This window comes from Molossus molossus, unplaced genomic scaffold, assembly GCF_014108415.1.
Source record: "Molossus molossus isolate mMolMol1 unplaced genomic scaffold, mMolMol1.p scaffold_m16_p_21, whole genome shotgun sequence".
In the NCBI taxonomy this organism is placed as follows: Eukaryota; Metazoa; Chordata; class Mammalia; order Chiroptera; family Molossidae; genus Molossus; species Molossus molossus.
In genome coordinates this window covers 4,969,628-4,988,527 of record NW_023425357.1, presented here as the reverse complement: position 1 = coordinate 4,988,527, position 18,900 = coordinate 4,969,628, and the positions used below count along the sequence as shown (strand labels likewise).

The following is an 18,900-nucleotide window of genomic DNA, read 5'->3' as shown; positions in this document are numbered from 1 at the left end:
ATGAGCGTGAAACAGGAAAGGTGCTTTGAATTTCTCTTCTGTGACTTTTGTGGAATAAATGTTCTTTATATTGGACTAATAAATTCTAATAGTTTTCAATTTTTATGCTATACATGATTTAATGGAAACTTAATTGTAACTCGCATTATTAACATTCTCCATCACTGTGACATACAGACTTTTGATGAAACGAGAAGCCCTTGTTTTAGTAATATCCCATTTTTATTTTTATTTATTTATTTATTTATTTATTTATTTATTTATTTTTTTTTGGTACATGCCCCTAGTGGGAACTGAACCCGGGACTCTCTGGTCCGCAGGCCGATGCTCCAACTGCTGAGCCAAACCAGCCAGGCCAGTAATGTCCCATTTTTAAAGTCACCTGTCATGGAAGTTCTTGGGTTGGGTCTGGACCCTCAGGATGAGCAGTGGGGTAGAGTCCCAAAGCTCAGAGCAAGGAGAAATAGGACAGAAGTGGGTAAGATATGTCTCCATCCCTGAGCTGCTAGAGAAGCTCACGAGCTAAGGTGCCCATTGGCAGAGGGGCAGACATGCCTACTGCCTGCCTAGGCTCTGAAGTTCATGCTTCTGCCTGAAGAGACATTCCCTAGGCAGGCAGCCCTCTCCCGTAAGTACTGACAAGGTTCTGTGCTTTTTGGCTGCTTTTGAGAAAGAAATGTGTCTTTTCAGAACCCGCTGACTCACCTGCTGGGATACAAGTGTTGTGGGTTCTGAGGTCTACCTGAGGGTTCCCCACCAGGAAATGTCCGTTAAACTCCATAGACTCGCAGGCGGTGATGTTCTCATTTTGCTTTCTGAGGATCAATAAAATGAACACACAGAGCTCCTCAGTGCCAGTTTGCCAGGGTTAGCCTTTTGAGCATTTCGCTTATAATTCTTACAACTTGGAAAGTGAAAACTAATAAATTGGTAGGAACATCCACGTTAGAGAAATGAAGTCGGTTCTCCAAGTTTACACAACAGAAGTGTGTCTGATTTAAGGGGCTGGATTCCAACCCTGGAGTCTGGCCCCAGAGCCAGGGACGACCTGTACCCATGTTGTGAAGCCCTCACTGGGATACTTGCACTGTGAGCACCAGGTTGGCCTAGCTGAGGCTGCTTCTCCACTGTGCAGTTACGGTTTTCCTTTTATTTTCTAACATCAATAGGATTTGGTCTTTGCCCTTGTGTTTGTGTGGGAGAGCCATGATTTGTCAGCTCTACTGATTTCTCCCAGAGAACCCTCTTTGAGATTTAGCTCCTATTTGCATGCCTCCACTTGATCCTAGCACAGAATTTGATCCTCTGGAGACCTCGGTTATTTGGGCTTGATCTCTGCATCTTCACCCACGTTTTGGTGTCAGGCTGTGATCCCACCTATTGTGATGGATTTCATGTCTCAGTTTGACTCTTCAAGTGATACTTTTCTGTGGCACCAACATTCACTTCTCAGGAGGGGACAATGGGATGTGATCTGGGACCTAATGAAAGTGATGCTGGAGACCTACAAAATCCTGGTCTCATAGTGAGTGCCCCCCTTTTTTCCATGCACAGGACCCACTTCCCATGGCATCCTGTTCTCTATATACCTACTGGCTTTGTGAGAGAATGGTGCTCACCATGTTTTTTCTGCAGCCCTGACCACATTTGGACCCACGTCCTGCTTTCTGGTCTCCTATGTCTGTACCACAACATTTTGAGTTGGAGTCCTGGCCACTTAGCCTCAATGGTTAGAGCGTTGGCCCTCAACCTCAAAGTGGCAGTTCTATTCCCATTAAAGGGCATGTTACCTGGATTGCAGGAAGGAACACTGACTTTGGTCAGGGTCATGAAGGAAGGTACCAATTTATGTGTCTCTCACATAGATGGTTCGCTCTCTCTTCTCCTTCCCTCAGATTCTCCCTCCCTCCCTTACACACTATCGAAATATCAATGGAAAAATAACTAAAGGTGAGGATGAAAACAAGAACAGCCCTGGCCAGTTTGGCTCAGTGGTTGGAGCGTCGGCCTGCGGACCAGAGAGTCCCGGGTTCGGTTCCTACTGGGTGCATGTACCAAACCAAACCAAACCAAAACAAAAACAAGAACAAAAATTGGGATTAGAACTAGTTCTTGTGAACCCAAACCCACATCACAGGGCATAGTGCACTGGGCCTGAACTGAGAATCATACTCCAGTTGCCTGTTAGTGGTTAGAAACAAGTATACTTATTAGGATACAATCTGTATAAGAGTAATTCATTGTAGGCCATATTGAAGAGCATCATAACTATGGTCACAGCGAAAGTCCATTCCCTCAGCACAGACTGAGTGCCAGGTCATTTGCAGACACTGTTCAAATTTCATTCATTGGATTCTAGCATCATTATTTTTTAGCTTTATAGAAACATCAGTGAGAGAGAACATCGACTGGCCGCCTCCTGCATATCCTCCACTGGGGATCGGGCCCACAACCTGGGCAAGTGTCCTGACCTGGAATCGAACCGGCGACCTCTTGGTCATGTGTCGATGCTCAACCACTGAGCCACACTGGTCAGACTCCATTTCACTTTTAAATGATTCAAAATAATAGGTGAAAGGACAGTTAGCTTTGAACATAGAGAATTTACCCACTGGACACTTTTCAGGAGATACATAAAAGATGAAGGTTACAATACCAAACCACCAACAGTCATAAATGGAGTGCAGCTGTTGAAAGAGAATGGGCACAAATATGGAACAAAATGATTCTTTTTTGATAGATATATTTCCATTGATATCTTAGTGTTGAAGGAAGGGAAAGAGAGGTAGAAGCATTGATGTGAAAGAGAAACATCAGTTGGATTCCTCCTGCACAGCCTCCACTGGTATCGGAGCCCACAACCCAGGCATGGGCTGTGACCAGAACCTCTCAGTCCCTGTCCATGAGACGATGCTTAATCCACTGAGCCACACCTGCTGAGCTGAACAAAGTCATTCTTGACATTTGCTATCCCATTGCAGTGCCTGGACCAAAAAGAACATCAGTTTGAAAACAGGCATTGACAGGACTGTTTAACACCGTCTGTAGATCCTATTACATGTTCACAATGAAATGTATTTAAATGAACACTGGTTTTATCACTATTAAACGTGTGTGTACATTTCGGGGGGAAATATATGCTGCCGGTATAGCAGTTCTCTACCCCAGCGGCTGAAAGCAACTTGGCGCTCACAGTGTGCGCAGCACGAAGTTCTGAAATTTTTCCCGTGTCTTTGAAAGAGTCGAAGTGAGAGAGGTTATTTTTTAAAAAATAGTTTTTCATTTTTAGAGAGAGAGAAACATCGATAGGAGAGCATTACATCAACCAGCTGCCTCCTGCACGCCCCCTACTGGGGATTGTTGTAACCCAGGAGATCGACCACACTCAGACTCAATTTTTCAGTTTTTGGGGATGCTTTATTACATGCGCAGGGACTGCAGCCAACCTACACAGAGGAGAACTTCAGCCCCGAGCTCAGGGGGAGGGTTGCTTATATAGGGCAGGGGTCATTCCAGAGTTTAGCAGAGCAAGCAAGCTGTGTGCACAGAAGTGGAGGCAGTTAGCGATAAGCAGGAGGGAACGGAGGTGGGAGGGAGCTGAGGCGAAAGGGAACTGGGTGAACTGGGTCAGGATATATCTATTCTGCTATTCATTCTATTACCTAAGTTCTAAAAACTAACAAATTCGAGACGGATATCAGCGGTTAGCCAGGTGCAATACATATATGTTTAACAGCTACAGTTTTATGGGGTAAAGGGAGCTTCAGTTTCTCCCTATCAGTTTCTTTACAGAGCATGCAGGACACTCTGGCCTTGGGGCCGTTTCTGTCCTCCCTTTGCGTGAAGGATGTTGCTTTTCAAATTCCCAGTGAAGGTCAAACTCTGGTTAATTTTTATGGGGCTAAAGCCGTCTATAACATTCCCCATTGTTCATCTTGCTGTCTCTGAGGTTGTTAATTAGGGCAGCTCAAAGACAAGTTGGATTCTAAGGACAGTGAGCTACAACAGTGATGGAGCCCACAACCCTGGCATGGGCCCTCACCGGGAGGGTCAGGCTCAACCACTGAGTCAAACCAAAGGGAGAAAACGACATAATGTTATTTATAACTTCTCACATTCCCCAGGTCCCAGGTTCCTGGTCTTCCAACCCCAGAGCGCTGCCTTCTGTACGGCGGGAAGGTGTCCCAACATGGCGGCCCCCATGGCGCCCCCGCCAGGTGGGCGGGGCCAAGTTGGTCCCAAACACCGGAAAGCGCCGCGAGACTTCCTTCCGCAGCCTCAGCGCCTCCCCGCCAGGCCCGAGCAGCAGCCCATCGGCAAGTGGAAGAGGTTCTCGGCAGCGCAGCTGTTGCGCTTTCACTGTGGGTCTGGGGAAAACTCAGGTCAGTGTGTGTTTTTCCCCGGAAGGGTTCTGGTCCCAGTTGGAGTTTGGTTTCTCCCAGGGGGCGCGGAGGTGCTGTAGCCGGAGCCTGGAATTATCACCGGGGTGGGAGGGGGAGGGGAGAAGCGCCTACGTGGACCCCGGTGGCCCTGGCTGGAGTGGCTGCTCAGCGGCCTGTGCGAGCTGCTGGGCACGGACAGGTTGCGGGTTGGATCCCCAGGTTGCAGGCTTGAGCCCCGGTGTCTGGGATGCGGGGAGGCTGACCAGGCTCCCTCCCGGGTAGTGGAGAGACCTGTACCTCTGGGGCTCTGTGCTCTGTGATGAGACCTGTCTTTGTGCCTCTCGTGTGGTGTGAGCCTGATCAGCCCCTGGTTGGACGTGACCTCTCTCGGACCTCGCCTGGTCTCCACACCCAGCCTGGTCCGCGTGGGGTGGAGGCACAGCTCTGCCCGGCGCAGGGCCTTCTGTGTGGTGTTCAGTCTCATGTTCTGTCTCCTGTACCAGCGACAGGGCACGGGAAGCCACGAAGCTTTCGGTTTTCTGTTGCGAGCAGTTGTGAGTATTGTATATTGGGGTGGTTTTGGTTTTTGTCTTGTATAATTTTGCATAATTTGTTTAAAGATGGAGGCTTATCTCACTTAGCTCTGGACCCAGGTGCTTTTGGAGGGCTGACTGAGTGGCAGGGTTTGAAGGAACGTTCCAGCAGTTACCCAGACTTTTTATCTGGAGGAACATCCCTGCTCGCCCTCTGACAGCAGCTGCCCAAATGCTTAACTAATGAAGGAACAGGGATGAGCGTTCACGTTTGTGCGTGTGATCTGCTCTGTCAGAGAGCTCTCTCTCAGTTCCTGTCCATCTGTGATGGAACTTTGGTTTCAGATATTCTTTGCCTGTTGTCCTATCCGTTAAGGGCTTGGTTTGGTCTCTGCTGTTATATAAACGCAGGGAATCCTCTGTTTTTGCTGTTTGCATGTTGTGCCACTCAGACCTTAAGACGGTTATTGTGTTGAGCCGGTTGGTATAAGATTGTGAAGCTAGTTTTCCAGTCTTTCCTTTTGAGAGCACTCATTTATTTGCTCGTCTATATTATAGATGTTGTTTGTTTCTGTTTTGAAATAGAATGAGATGACTTCTTCTGGGCTAGATTTCATGTTGATGCATCATAAGTATTCTACTCTGAAAAATCTGAACTGCTGGTTCAAAGATGGTAATAGGTCTCATTCTCCTTTAAGGGTATAAAAGAAAACTATGATAAAGTAGATCTTGTAAACATTCCAGATCCGTCACCTGGAAGCTGGGGAGCTTTGTGGTCCAGGGAACAATAGGGAAATTAACACCACCCAGAAACCGTGTGCTGGCTGTGGAAACAACAGGGGCCAGTACCACTCCTCAGTGTGAAGGGGTACGTGGTACTTTGAAATTTTGTTGGAGGCTTGTGAACAGCTGCAGTATTTGGAACAAGCTTTGGGGCCTGTTACCTTCCCTTTCCCTGCCTCTTCTCCAGCTTCCTAGAAGCAGCCACGGACAATAGTTAAACAGCTCACTTTGGAGCTCAGTAAAGGAATCCAGTATTCACCAAGAATCATATGGGTAATGGAATTTGAACTGATATTTTTTTGGTTATAAAAATAAAACACACCCCGGCTGGTGTGGCTCAGTGGATGAGAGTTGACCCATGCACCAAGAGGTCGCCAGTTTGATTCCAGGTCAGGACATATGCCCAGATTGTGGGCCTATTCCCAGTGGTAGGCTTGTGGGAGGCAGCCAATCTATGTTCTCTCTTACTGATGTTTCTGTCTCGCTCGTTCTCTCCCTTCCTCTCTCTCTGAAAGTTAATAAAGAAAAAAATAAAAAAGGAAACAAGTTTGTTTTGCATGGGTTGGCAGGAATAAATTCATGTTATTTATCTCTGCACTAAATTTGTCTCTAAAATGGCGTGGGTAATTAATAATTGACAGTGTTTAAGAAATCATAAATGAATGTAACTAAAAGGAAGGGTTTTTTGATAAATGCTTTTAGTGACAATTATATATATCTAAATGTAGTTTTTCAAAGTCTTTGGTAACTTAAGCTTTGGAGGTTTGCTAGGTTAAACAATTAAAATGTTAAATTATTTAGGTATTTTAAAATAACAGGTTACTAAAATGTGAATTCTCAGTTTCCCTACCCTTGGCTTCTTGTTACAGAGAAGGCAGAGGATGGACTTTGATCTTTCAATGAATAACTTACATGAAAAATGAGTCTTTAGCCCAGCCGGTGTGGCTCAGTGGTTGAGCATCAATCCATGCATCAAGAGATCCCTGGTTTAGTTCCTGGCCAGAGCACATGCCCAGGCTGTGGCCAGATCCCCAGGGAGGGCCATGCAGGAGGCAGCCAATCAGTGTTCTCTCTCATTGATGTTTCTCTCTCTCCTCTCACTTTCTCTCTCTCTAAAATCAATAAAGGGAAAAAAAAATTTAAATTAGTCTTTAGCCCCGCCAGTGTGACTCACTGGTTGGGTGTTGGCCCTTGCACCAAGAGGTCGCTGGTTTGATTCCTGTTCAGGGCACATGCCCAGGTTTTGGGCCCGATGCCCAGTTTGGGCGTGCTGGAGGCGGCTGAATGATGTTCTCTCTCTTTGATGTGTCTATTTTTCTCTCTCTCTCTCTCTCACTCTCTCCCCCCCCCCTCAAAATCAATAAAATAAAATATAAATAAGTCTTTAAAATGTAAAGGTGTTTTTTTTTTCTTTTTCCTTTATTGATTTTACAGAGAGAGAAAGTGAGAGTGAGAGAGAAACATCAATGAGAGAGAATATCGATTGGCTGCCTCCTATAGGCCCTTCACTGGGGATCAGGCCCACAACCGGGGCATGTGAACCTGCGACCTCCTGGTACATGGGTCGACACTCAACCACTGAACCACACTGACCGGAATGAAAATGTATTTTCCAATGAGAAAAAAAATGTACCCCGTTTCTGAAAGTTACAAAATGTGTTAATAAATTCGCCAGTTTTTAAGGAATTAAGAATGACTGTCACAGGGCAGAGATGTGGCTCCAGAGGCTATTTAGGCCCACCAAATTCTTTTATCTTCACCCAAACCTTCCCTGTTCAGTTCAAAATATTTGGTTTTATGAAACCAATGTTCTCAGGAAGCTTCAAGAAATCATATCTAGCCCTGGCCGGTTTGGCTCAGCAGTTAGAGCGTTGGCCTGCGGTCCAGAGAAGGAAATCATATCTGAGGCATGTTTTAAAACACAAGTTTCTGGGAGGTAATCCTTACAGAAAGGAAAAGACCTTAGCTGTCTAAGTAGATCAATTAACTTATTTCAGCTGTTACTCATTGAGTGCTAGACAAGTTTTTTTTTTTCTTTATTTGATTTTAGAGAGAGAAAAAGAACCTCCTGCATGCCCCCCCTCCACACACACACTGGGTATCTGGCCCACAACCTGGGCATGTGCCCAGACTGGGAACTGAACCCGTGACCACTGAGCCACACTGACCGGGTGACAAGTCTTAAGTAAACTTACTTTTGGCCTATTTACAAAACGCTATAATATAGATTTGAAGGTGTTACTTACTTTTTTAACGGTCATAAAACTAAGAGTAAAGAATGTCAGCTAGGCCCTGGCCAGTTTGGCTCAGCGGTTAGAGCGTCGGCCTGTGGTTCAGAGAGACCCGGGTTCGGTTCCCGCTAAGGGCATGTACCTCGGTTGCAGTTTGTTCCTGGCCCTGGTTGGGTCGTGTGGGTGGCAGCCACTTGATGTGTCCCTTTCACGTCGAAGTCTCTCTCTCTCTCTCTCCCCCTCCTGCTCTATCTGAACAATAAATGGAAAAGTGTCCTCAGGTGAGGATTAAAAAAAAAAAAAAAAGAATGTCAATTAGTTGGAAAGAAACGGAATAATTTCCGTGATTGAAGTATCTCCATTGTAGGCTATGGAGATTTTTATTTTTGAAAAAGAAAGTTGTTGTAAAACTGGTTATTTCTGAATGGGTAAAGAAGGCGTGTGAAAGCTGTAGAGAGGGTTACTGCTCTCCCATACTGCCGCAGTGTTGGAATAAACGCTCTTGTAGGATACCACCTTTCTCTGCTTCATTGGCTCAAGTGCTGACCGGTGCCCAGACCCATTCCTTGTGCGGTTATATTTTAATTACTACACAATTAGGTGAGGGATATGGTGCAGGTCTAGCCAGCTGTGTATGTAGAATCTGTGAGTTGCTTGTTGTTAGCCATTTAGACTCACAGGAGTAGAGCTAGAACAATAGGCCAGGTACAGAAGGTGACCAGGGCAGAAAGGCCAGGGTGCTTACTAATGAGACAAGGGCCTTGTCCAGGGGTGAACTTTTCTCCCCTAGCATAAACTCTGAATATTGGTTATTTTATTCTGGTTAATTTTCAGCAACTGCAGCCCTGGGAGGAGCATGCAGAGCTGGTGAAAGTCACCCTAGAGAAGGACATTGACATGTGTGAGGACAATGTTCTCTGTGAGGGTCTCTTCCTTACTTTAGCAAAACCACCTGCACCATCTGGAGAAAGCCACACTTATATCTGAATAACTACCTTCATCCTGATTACTGTGCTTCTCTTGAAAATCTTCCCTGACTACTCTCTACCCCCAGCACTTTTTGACTGTAGGTGAAGGTGGTATTTTAGGTGATAGCATTGGCCATTTGGGCCAATTACTCTGTCTTTCTGAGTCTCGTTCATGTGTGCAGGAGGTATACATTCTATTAAATTTTTTATTATTATTATTGTTAATCTGTATACTATCCATTTCATTATCAGAACCACCAAAGAAGCTAGACACAAAGAAGGAAACATTATTCAGCTTCTGGGGTGGCATTTCCCTTATCTTCTGTCAGTCACTCCCCTTAACTCCAAAGAGTGAAGGAATATCTCCACCACATGTGGAAGCTAAGGCTTCCAGGAGACCAGATAAAGGGACAGCAGCGACACTGTGGGCATTGGGGTCAGGAGCACTGAAGCATCGGGTCCCAGAGGAAACGTACCCCTTGTGGAATATTCTCCTGAGCCCACGGGTTCTGACCCTGGTGTGGACAGAAGTGCTGCCCCGTACTGAACCTGCACAGCTCAGGGGTGCCTGCAGGGCTCGGCGGTCTTCCCCACCCAGAGGCCAAAACTCGCCCTGTCGGATGGTCTGAAGTGAGAACTGCTAACTAACCGCCAGTCACGAGCGTAGTCATGTCCTCCCTGGTATCTCTTCTGACAAAGGTCAGTCTTTTACCTTTTGAACCTGTTTATAGTCTTTTTTTTCATCTAGGATAACATACTTTTGGACTATAAGGGAATTTTCTTTTTTTACAGGCCCCAGACCCCCTCTAGCACCACTTCCAACCACAGTAGGAGACCACAGAGCATGTAATTGTTATTTTTATTGTATTAAACTTTAAGTGTTAACTGTTCTGCTTCTGCCCATTTAAAAGAAAGGTGTGTTTTCGGTTTTTTTTCATCAAATACTTAAGATTTCCCTGGTTTGCTTCCAATCTCTCACCCATAGATTTCATGTAATCCCCTATGTCTTCTCCTTTCATTCTAATGTAGAAAAAAGCTGCAAAACTGCCACTCTCCAGAGCATGATGCAATCCATTGTCATTTTGCTTCCTGGCAGTTGTCATCAGCTTGGCTCCAGTAAACGGATAAAAATTCTCCACAGGTTTGGACATTTCTTACATAGACACCACAAGCAATTACATTGTGTGAAGCATGGAAAACTTCCCGGGAGGATTATCAGCATTTCAGGAACCCAATTAACTGAAGACAGATTTCTAAACAGAAACCTAGAGCTGACCAGAAACTCAGCGAGCTAGAGCTTTCCCGCTGCCAGCTCCTTTCAGAAAGCAGAAGAAAATGCTCCAGGCTCAGGTGACTTTATTATTTTTTCTAATCCTACTAGGGTATTTTTTTTTGCATTGAATTTTAGAGAGAGTGGAATGGAACCAGAGGGGTAGGGGGAAGAGACAGAGAGAGAGAATCATAGATGAGACAGACACACAACCATTGCTTGCCTCCCACAAACACCCCGACAGGGGCTGTGATCTTAACTGCAACCCAGGAACTCTCCCTTGACTCGAAATGAAACTCCCAAGCCTTCTGTTCTGGGGCCAGGGCTCAGTTTGTTTTTTTGTGTTGTTTTGTTTTGTTTTTAATCCTTATCCAAGGATATTTTTACATTAATCTTCAGATAGAGCTGGAGGGAGAGAGGGAGGAAGAGAGAGAGAGAGAGAGAGAGAGAGAAAGAGAGAGAGAGAAACATTGATGTGAGAGAGACACATCAATTAGTTACCACCCGCACAATCCCAACTGGGGCTGGGGACAAACCGCAACCGAAGTATGTGCCCTTTGCCAGAATCGAACCTGGGATCGTCTGGCCCATGTGTGACGCTCTTACTGCTGAGTTATACCAGCCAAGGCTCTGTTTTTTATATTCTTTCCTTTTGTAATTAATGAGTTTGTAAGTGCCTACAGAAAGCCACCTGTGTTAGTTTGGAAAGTATTTTATATTTTTATATATGTATATATACATACATACATATATATATACTTTTTTTTTCTATCTCTAAAATATATGCATTTGAATATATTAAAGATGTTTGTGGGGTATCAATAACATTTAACTTTGGCCCTGGCCAGTTTTCTCATCGTTGAGAGCATGAGCCCGTGGTCTGGAGAGACCTGGGTTTGTTCCTGCTAAGGGCACGTACCTTGGTTGCAGTTTGTCCCCGGCCCTGGTTGGGGTTGTGTGGGTGGCAGCCAATCGATGTGTCTCTCTCACATCGATGTATCTCTCTCTTCCTCCCTCTCTCCCTCTCCCTTTATGAATGCAAAAAGTGTCCTTAGGTAAGGATTAAGAAAAGAAAAAGAAAATTTAACTTTACATTATACTGACATCTAACTGGATGGATGCATGGATGACTGCGTGAACAATTACAATAATTTGAATATTAAAATAAAACGCCACTTGTATAGATGCAGCATATTAAGTGAAAATGTGCAGAAGAACGAATATTTTTCCATATCATCTGAAGGAAATCCTGTAATACACAGCATGGTGTTGTTACAGGAATCTCTGACATTTCATGATGTGGCCGTGGACTTCACCTGGGAGGAGTGGCAGCTCCTGGTCCCTGATCAGAAGAACCTGTACAGGGACGTGATGCTGGAGAACTTCAGCCACCTGGAGTCAGTGGGTGAGGACAGCTCCCTGTGTCACCGAACACTACCCTGTTTGTGGCTTTTCATTTCTCATCTGCTTAACTCTTCAGAATAACTGCTTTCCCCCCAAAGTGTGGAATCTCAGATCATTTTCTTGCCCTGGGCAGGAGGGTATAATGTACATCATGCCTCCTTCACAGACTCCAGCCCCATTCAATATGTCTAAGTCTTCTGTCATTTTTCACAAATAGGGTATCAAGCAAGCAAACCAGATGTGCTCTCCAAGTTGGAACGAGGGGAAGAACCGTGGACAGCACAGGATGAACTTCACCATGTAGTCTGTGCAGGTGAGTGAAGGAGACTCAACAAGGTGGGTGGCCGGGAAGGCACATTCTAGTCAGAGGAGGCATCAGAGTGGTAGCAGTGAAGGAGGAAACTCGACCCACCCTCCATGGGCGAGAACCCTGTTACTTTGTAGAGGTTTACAGGAAAACATGTTTTTTCTTGTCTGAGCTCTGACCCTGACTTATTTTATCTACATCTTGTTTTTGTTTATGTTTTCTTCTTTCTAGGGTTCTAAGGTCATCCCTGTCTTTGTCCACTGTCATAGTGTCTCTTCATGTGTTACCACCTCTCTTGCTATAAATTAAACTTTCAAGGCTCTCTGGCAAGGCAGGAGTTTGAATTCATCACCTTTGGTTTTTCTACTGGGTTTTCTGGGTTCTTGGGAAATAGTGATTTTCCTACATAAAATCTAATCCCACCGGGATACTGTGTCCTCGTGATCACCTGGTTTTCTTGGTGCATTTATTTCATTTTTTACCCCCATGCACCAAGAGGTCGCTGGTTTGATTCCTGGACAGGCCACATGCCCAGGTTGTGGGCTTGGTCCCCAGTGGGGCGCATGTAGGAGGCAGCCAATTGATGTTCTCGCTCATTGATGTTTCTATCTCTCCTTCTCACTTCCTCTCTCTCTAAAATCAATAAAGAAAAAAATTTTAAAAATAAAATATATAACCATAGATACTCATTACACTTGTGATATTTGAAGATATTGACAAATTCCTTGTCAAGAAAAATGGATAGAAACCAATTATATATATTTTTTATAATGTAGATTGTCACTAAATAGTTACCTGACACGAAGTCTTTTTGTAAAAGCAGTTCTATATCAAACTAGGACTGGAAGAGACTGCAGAGTGAATGACTGTTTTCTTCTGTCCTAGCATGCAGGCAAGATGATGATCCTCTGCAGTGTCACCTGCAAATTGGAAACGTTCAGAAGAGTGTGGATCGACGCTGTGACCATAACATGTTTGCAGATATTGATAATGAGATTGAAGGTCATTTCCCACTAAAGCAAAATTGTAATCTTGACATATGTGAAAAACCTTTAAAATCCAAATTGAGTTTTGCAAACCAAAACAGAAGCTTTAACTTAACTAACTCTGTTGAGTTGAATGGATATGGGACATCTATTCTGCCTGGCAACCATGAACAATGTTACTCTGAAATTACATTACCTTTTAGTATGAAAAACATCAACGATAACTCCCAGGTCATTCAGCAACAGAGAACTCACAATGTAGAGAAAACCCATGTATGCACTGAATGTGGGAAGGCCTTCATCAAGATGTCTCTTCTCACTCGACATGATAGGGTTCATAGTGAGGAGAATCCTTATGGATGCAGTCTGTGTGGGAAAGTCTTCTTCACGAAATGCTGGCTCTCCAAACATCATAGAATTCACGCAGGACTAAAACAAAATGAGTGCACTGAATGTGACAAAACATTCCTGAATAAGTTAGACTTGAATATACATCAGAAAACTCTCATGGGAAAGAAACATAATACAGATACTGAGTGTGGGGATATATTCATCAAAAAGTCTCAGTGGGTTTGTTGTCACCAAACTCACACAGGAGAGAAAACCAGACATCAGCAAAAACATGCAGAACTGAAGCCCTATGTATGTAGTGTATCTGGGAAAGGCTTAACCATAAAAGGTGATCACATTTCACATCAACAAACTCATTCTTCTGAGAAATATATGTGCAAAGAACCTGTGAAACTTGTAACCTTAAAAAGATCAGTTATTGAACCCCAGCGATTTCATGCAGGAAAGAAACCATATGTGTGCAGTGAATGTGGAAAAAGCTTCACAGTGAAGGTGAACCTGGTTGTACATCAACGGACTCATACAGGAGAGAAACCTTATATCTGTAGTGAATGCGGGAAAAGTTTCACCAGAAGGAGCTGTATGATTATACATCAGCGATCTCACACAGGAGAGAAACCCTATGTATGCAATGAATGTGGAAAACGCTTCCCTGTGAAATACAAGCTTGTTTTACATCAACGGACTCATTCAGGAGAGAAACCCTATATGTGCAATGAATGTGAGAAAGGTTTCACGAGGAAGAGCTGTCTGATTATACATCAGCGATCTCACACAGGAGAGAAACCCTTCATATGCAGTGAATGTGGAAAAGGCTTCCCAGTGAAGAGCTCACTGGTTTTACATCAACTGATCCATACCGGACAGAAATACTATACATGTAGTGAATGTGGGAAAGATTTCAAAGCCAAGTATGACCTCATTACACATCAGCGAAAACACACTGGAGAGAAACCTTTTGTGTGCAGTGAATGTGGAAAAGGCTTCCCACTGAAAGCCAAACTTGTTTTACATCATCGGACTCATACAGGAGAGAAACCTCATATCTGTAGTGAATGTGGGAAAGGTTTCACCACGAAGACCTGTCTCATTGTACATCAGCGATCTCACACAGGAGAGAAACCCTATGTATGCAGTGAATGTGGAAAAAGCTTCAAATTTAAAGTGAACCTGGTTGTACATCAGCGGACTCATACTGGAGAGAAACCTTATTTGTGTAGTGAATGTGGGAAAGGATTTACTAGGAAGAGCTGTCTGATTGGACATCAGCGAAAACACACAGGTGAGAAGCCCTATGTATGTAGTATATGTGGGAAAGGCTTCTCATTGAAAGGTAATCTCTTTTCACATCAGCAGACTCATTCTTCAGAGAAACCATATATTTGCAATGAATGTGGGAAACAATTCAAGAGGAAGAAATCGCTGATTGAACATGAGCGAATTCATACCGGAGAGAAACCTTATGTCTGTAGTGAATGTGGGCAACACTTCAGCAGGAAGGGATCGCAGATTGAACATCAGCGAATTCATATGGGAGGGAATTCCTATGTATGCAGTGAATGTGGAGAAGGCTTCCTAGTGAAGGCAAAGCTGGTTTTACATCAATGGACTCATACAGGAAAGGAACCTTATTTCTGTATTGAATGTGGGAAAGATTTCATCAGAAAGCGTGATCTGATTCTGCATCAGCGATCTCACACAGGAGAGAAACCTTATGTCTGTGGTGAATGTGGAAAAGGCTTCCCAGTGAAGAACAAGCTTGTTTTACATCAACGGACTCATACAGGAGAGAAACCTTATTTCTGTCCTGAATGCGGGAAAGGTTTCTCCAGGAAGGACCATCTGAATGTACATCAGCGATCTCACACTGGAGAGAAACCTTTTGTATGCAGTGAATGTGGAAAAGGCTACACAGTGAAGGCGAAGCTGGTTGTACATCAGCGGATTCATGCAGGAGAGAATCTTATATCTGTAGTGAATGCGGGAAAGATTTCATCAGAAAGAGTCATCTGATTGCCCATCAGCAGTCTCACACAGGAGCGAAACCTTATATCTGTAGTGAATATGGAAAAGGCTTCCCAGTGAAGAACAAGCCTGTTTTACATCAAGACACTTATACAGGAGGGGAATGTTATATCTGTAGTGACTGCGGGAGGGTTTCATTAGGAAGAGCCATCTGATTGTGCATCAGCGATCTCACACAGGAGAGAATCCATATGTGTGCAGTGAATGTGGAAAAGATTCCCAGTGAAGTGGCAGCTGGTTGTGCATCAATGGATTCATAGAGGAGACAAACCTTATATCTGTAGAGAAGGTGGGAAAGGTTTTAAAGCACAGTATCATCTCATCACACATCAGTGAAAACACACAGGTGAGAAGCCCTATGTATGTACTGTATCTGTAAAAGGCTTTACCATGAAGACTGATCTTACTTTACATTTGTCAGATCATACTTAGAAGATTCCATATATGTGCATTGAATGTAGGAAAGACCTTACCATGAACTGTCATGTCAGTGTACATCCTGAAACTCATACAGGAGGTAAATTTCTCTATGCAAGAAAGTTGGGTGAGGCTTAATTGGGAAAAGCATGCTTATTGCACATGTGCAAATTTATATGAGGAAAAATCATACATTAGCGATGCATGTAAAAAGGGCTTCACCATGAAGAGTACTCTAGGTAACATTAGCGAACTCACTGTGCAGAAAATTTGAACAAATATTGTGACAATGGTGAAGGCTTTAGGAATAAATCATACCCCCACAACATGAGAGATTTCACTCAGGAAAGACTTCCTTTGAATATACTGAATGTGGAAAGTTCTCATTACTCAAAATGATCTCATTACCCATCAGAGAATGTACAGAGGAGAGAAACTCTGTGACTGTGAAAAATGTGGCAAAGCCTTCACTACAAAGTCAAGGTTCAGTGTTTATAAGAGAACCTACAGGAATGAGGCCTTTTAGGCACAACGATTGTGGGAAACCTTTGGACCATTTATCAGTCCTTCTGAAACATAAGAGTATTCACAAGTTGTCTCTTTGGGGTACGCACGTTGCACATAGTAGACCCTCAATATAATAGTGTGCAATGAAGGATAACTGCATGCAAAAAATGTAGGACTGTGTTTACTAATCAACTATATTGTATTTTATATTGATGAAGCATTTATAGAATAACTCCTATACAATCAGCCTTGATGAAGATATTTGAGGACATTGTATGTCTGAAAATTGTTTCTTAAAGTAGACCCTGTCATATAATCATGAAGGAGCATGAATGAAGGATTAGTCCTAATTGTATGAAAGCATCTCCATAATAGTAGATGTCACTTCTCACTGTAATTACTTTTCTCTGGCACGGAATATGGCATGGTTTTCAGGAATTTATGTTGCCTCATTTGTCAGTAAATCTATGAGAAGCAACTCATAAATACATTCAGTTGTGTGGTCTTTTTAAACAATTTTTTAAAAATCCCCACTCGAGGATATTTTTTCATTCATCTTCAGATAGATTGGAAGAGAGAGAGGGAGAAACATCCATATGAGAGAGACACATTCATTAGGTGCCTCTGTGTGACCCCCACCAGAACTGGGGACTGAACCACAACCAAGGTACGTGCCCTTGACTGGAATCCAACCTGAGGCTTTTTGGTCCAGGGCTCAATTGTGTGGTCTTTAGGAAAACCTCAGATACCTGTATGAAGGAAAGAAGCTTTGAATAAAAAACCATTCTATCACTTGTCTGATCCTATAGTACACCTCACAAGGCACTGGGGACAAGATTTCTTCATGCTATTTCTACTTGCCATTGATTTTTATAAATTTCAGATGGTGGCAGTTTATTTTATTTTGTTTTTAAAATTTTATTTATATTTTATCCTCACCCGAGGACATTTTTGCATTTATCTTCAGATAGAGCAAGAGGGAGAAAGGGGGGAAGAGAGAGACAGAAACATCGATGTGAGAGAGACACATCAAGTGGCTGCCAACCACACAACCCCAACCAGGTCGGGGACAAACTGCAGCTGAGGTATGTGCCCTCAGTGGAACCAAACCTGGGACTCTACAGTCTGCAGGCCCACGCTCTAACCAGTGAGCCAAACCGGCCAGGGCGTGGCAGTTTGCTTTAATATGTACAACACAATTGTGCACTGTACACATGTCATTACTTAGTAATTTTTGCATTTCTTTAGTTCCAAGTTTCTATTTCAGAATACTTCAAGTTCTTGAAAATGAAATGGAATGTATTCATTTCATAAGGATAAAAACATATTTGGATATGTTTAACCAAGTTTGTAACGAGAATTGAGTAGATTATAAAATTAATGTATATGTTTTTATATTATATCATCTTTGTAATAAGTTTAAAATCACACAATCTGAAATTTTCTAGAGGTTTTTTTAGTGTCATCTAGGTAGCTACTCTGAAAGGTAAAAGCTTACAAGGTCACAGTAGATTTGCAAATAGAGGAAGGAGAAAGTGTAACAGTACAATTCACTACAGGATCTATCTGTCCCTCCGGTTTTAACAAGCACTTGTTTGTTTGTTTGTTTTTTTCACTGTAATGTTAAGAAAGTGTATCACATATGTAAGTTCTTGTAACCAATTCCACTGTAGAAATGCAGGGTTTTCTTGTCACAAACTCTCTCCGCCTAGCCCTTCATAAGTCACATCCTTTTCCTGACCATCTTGGGCATGGCTGTTCTTTTGTCGATATTTTTTGTCATTTATACAATATTAAAAAATGGAGTCATTTAGCATGTACTCTTTTGATATTGGATACTTGATTTGTGAGATATAGAAAATGCATACATACTGGTTTCTACCCCTGGGAAATTCCTTAGGGATAAAATCACTCAAAGCATCTTTTCTTATATTAAGGGGACCTCTGTTGGTATTTTCAACTTCACACATCCAGAGAGGGCAAGAGTCTGGAAATAGTTAATGATCAATGAAGCCTGCTCTGAGAAGCCTCTGTAAACATTCCAATTGGGGGAGTGGGGTCAATGAGCTGGTAATTGTTTGATCATATCCAAGTATGAAGAACCCTAACTTGGGGACAGAAGATCCTGTGCATAGAAAGTTTCCAGACCTCACACAGTTGTAACTCTTTATCTGGCTGTTCATCGGTAACGTTCATGATTAGCATTTGCTCAGATGTGTATTTGCTATCACTGTATGTTGATGAAATGTAGACAACGTTCTGCCTAATGTTATGAATATTGTCAATTTTCTTTGAGATGAGGAGCGTGAAACACCAAAGGTGCTTTGAGTTTAACTTCTGTGACTTTTTTTGCTTTATTGAATAAATGTCTATATTAGAATAATAACTTCTAATAGTTTTTCATTTTTGTGCCATACACAATGTAATGTACACTTTTAATTGTAATTTGCACTGTTAACATTCTTCATCACTGTCACAAGTACGGACTTTGAGAATCAAGAAGCCATTGCTTTGGTAGTGATGTTCTTTCTTTCTTTTTTTTTTTTTTTATCCTCACCCTAGGACACTTTTGCATTTATCTTCAGACAGAGCAGGAGGAAGAAAAGGAGTAAGAGAGAGAGAGAGAAACATCAATACGAGATAGACACATTGACTGGTTGCCACCCACATGACCCCAACGGGCTAGGGACAGACTCCAACTGAGGTACGTGCCCTTAGCAGGAACCAAACCCCGGT

General features: G+C 43.1%; 1 protein-coding gene and 1 pseudogene across 1 annotated transcript in view; both read left to right on the top strand.

Moving 5' to 3' along the window:
• The window catches only part of LOC118638304 (zinc finger protein 615-like), a 279,374-nt gene that overhangs the window by 169,629 nt on the left and 90,845 nt on the right, over window positions 1-18,900 (top strand). The window lies entirely within an intron of this gene.
• Window positions 4,277-17,020, top strand: LOC118638285 (annotated as a pseudogene).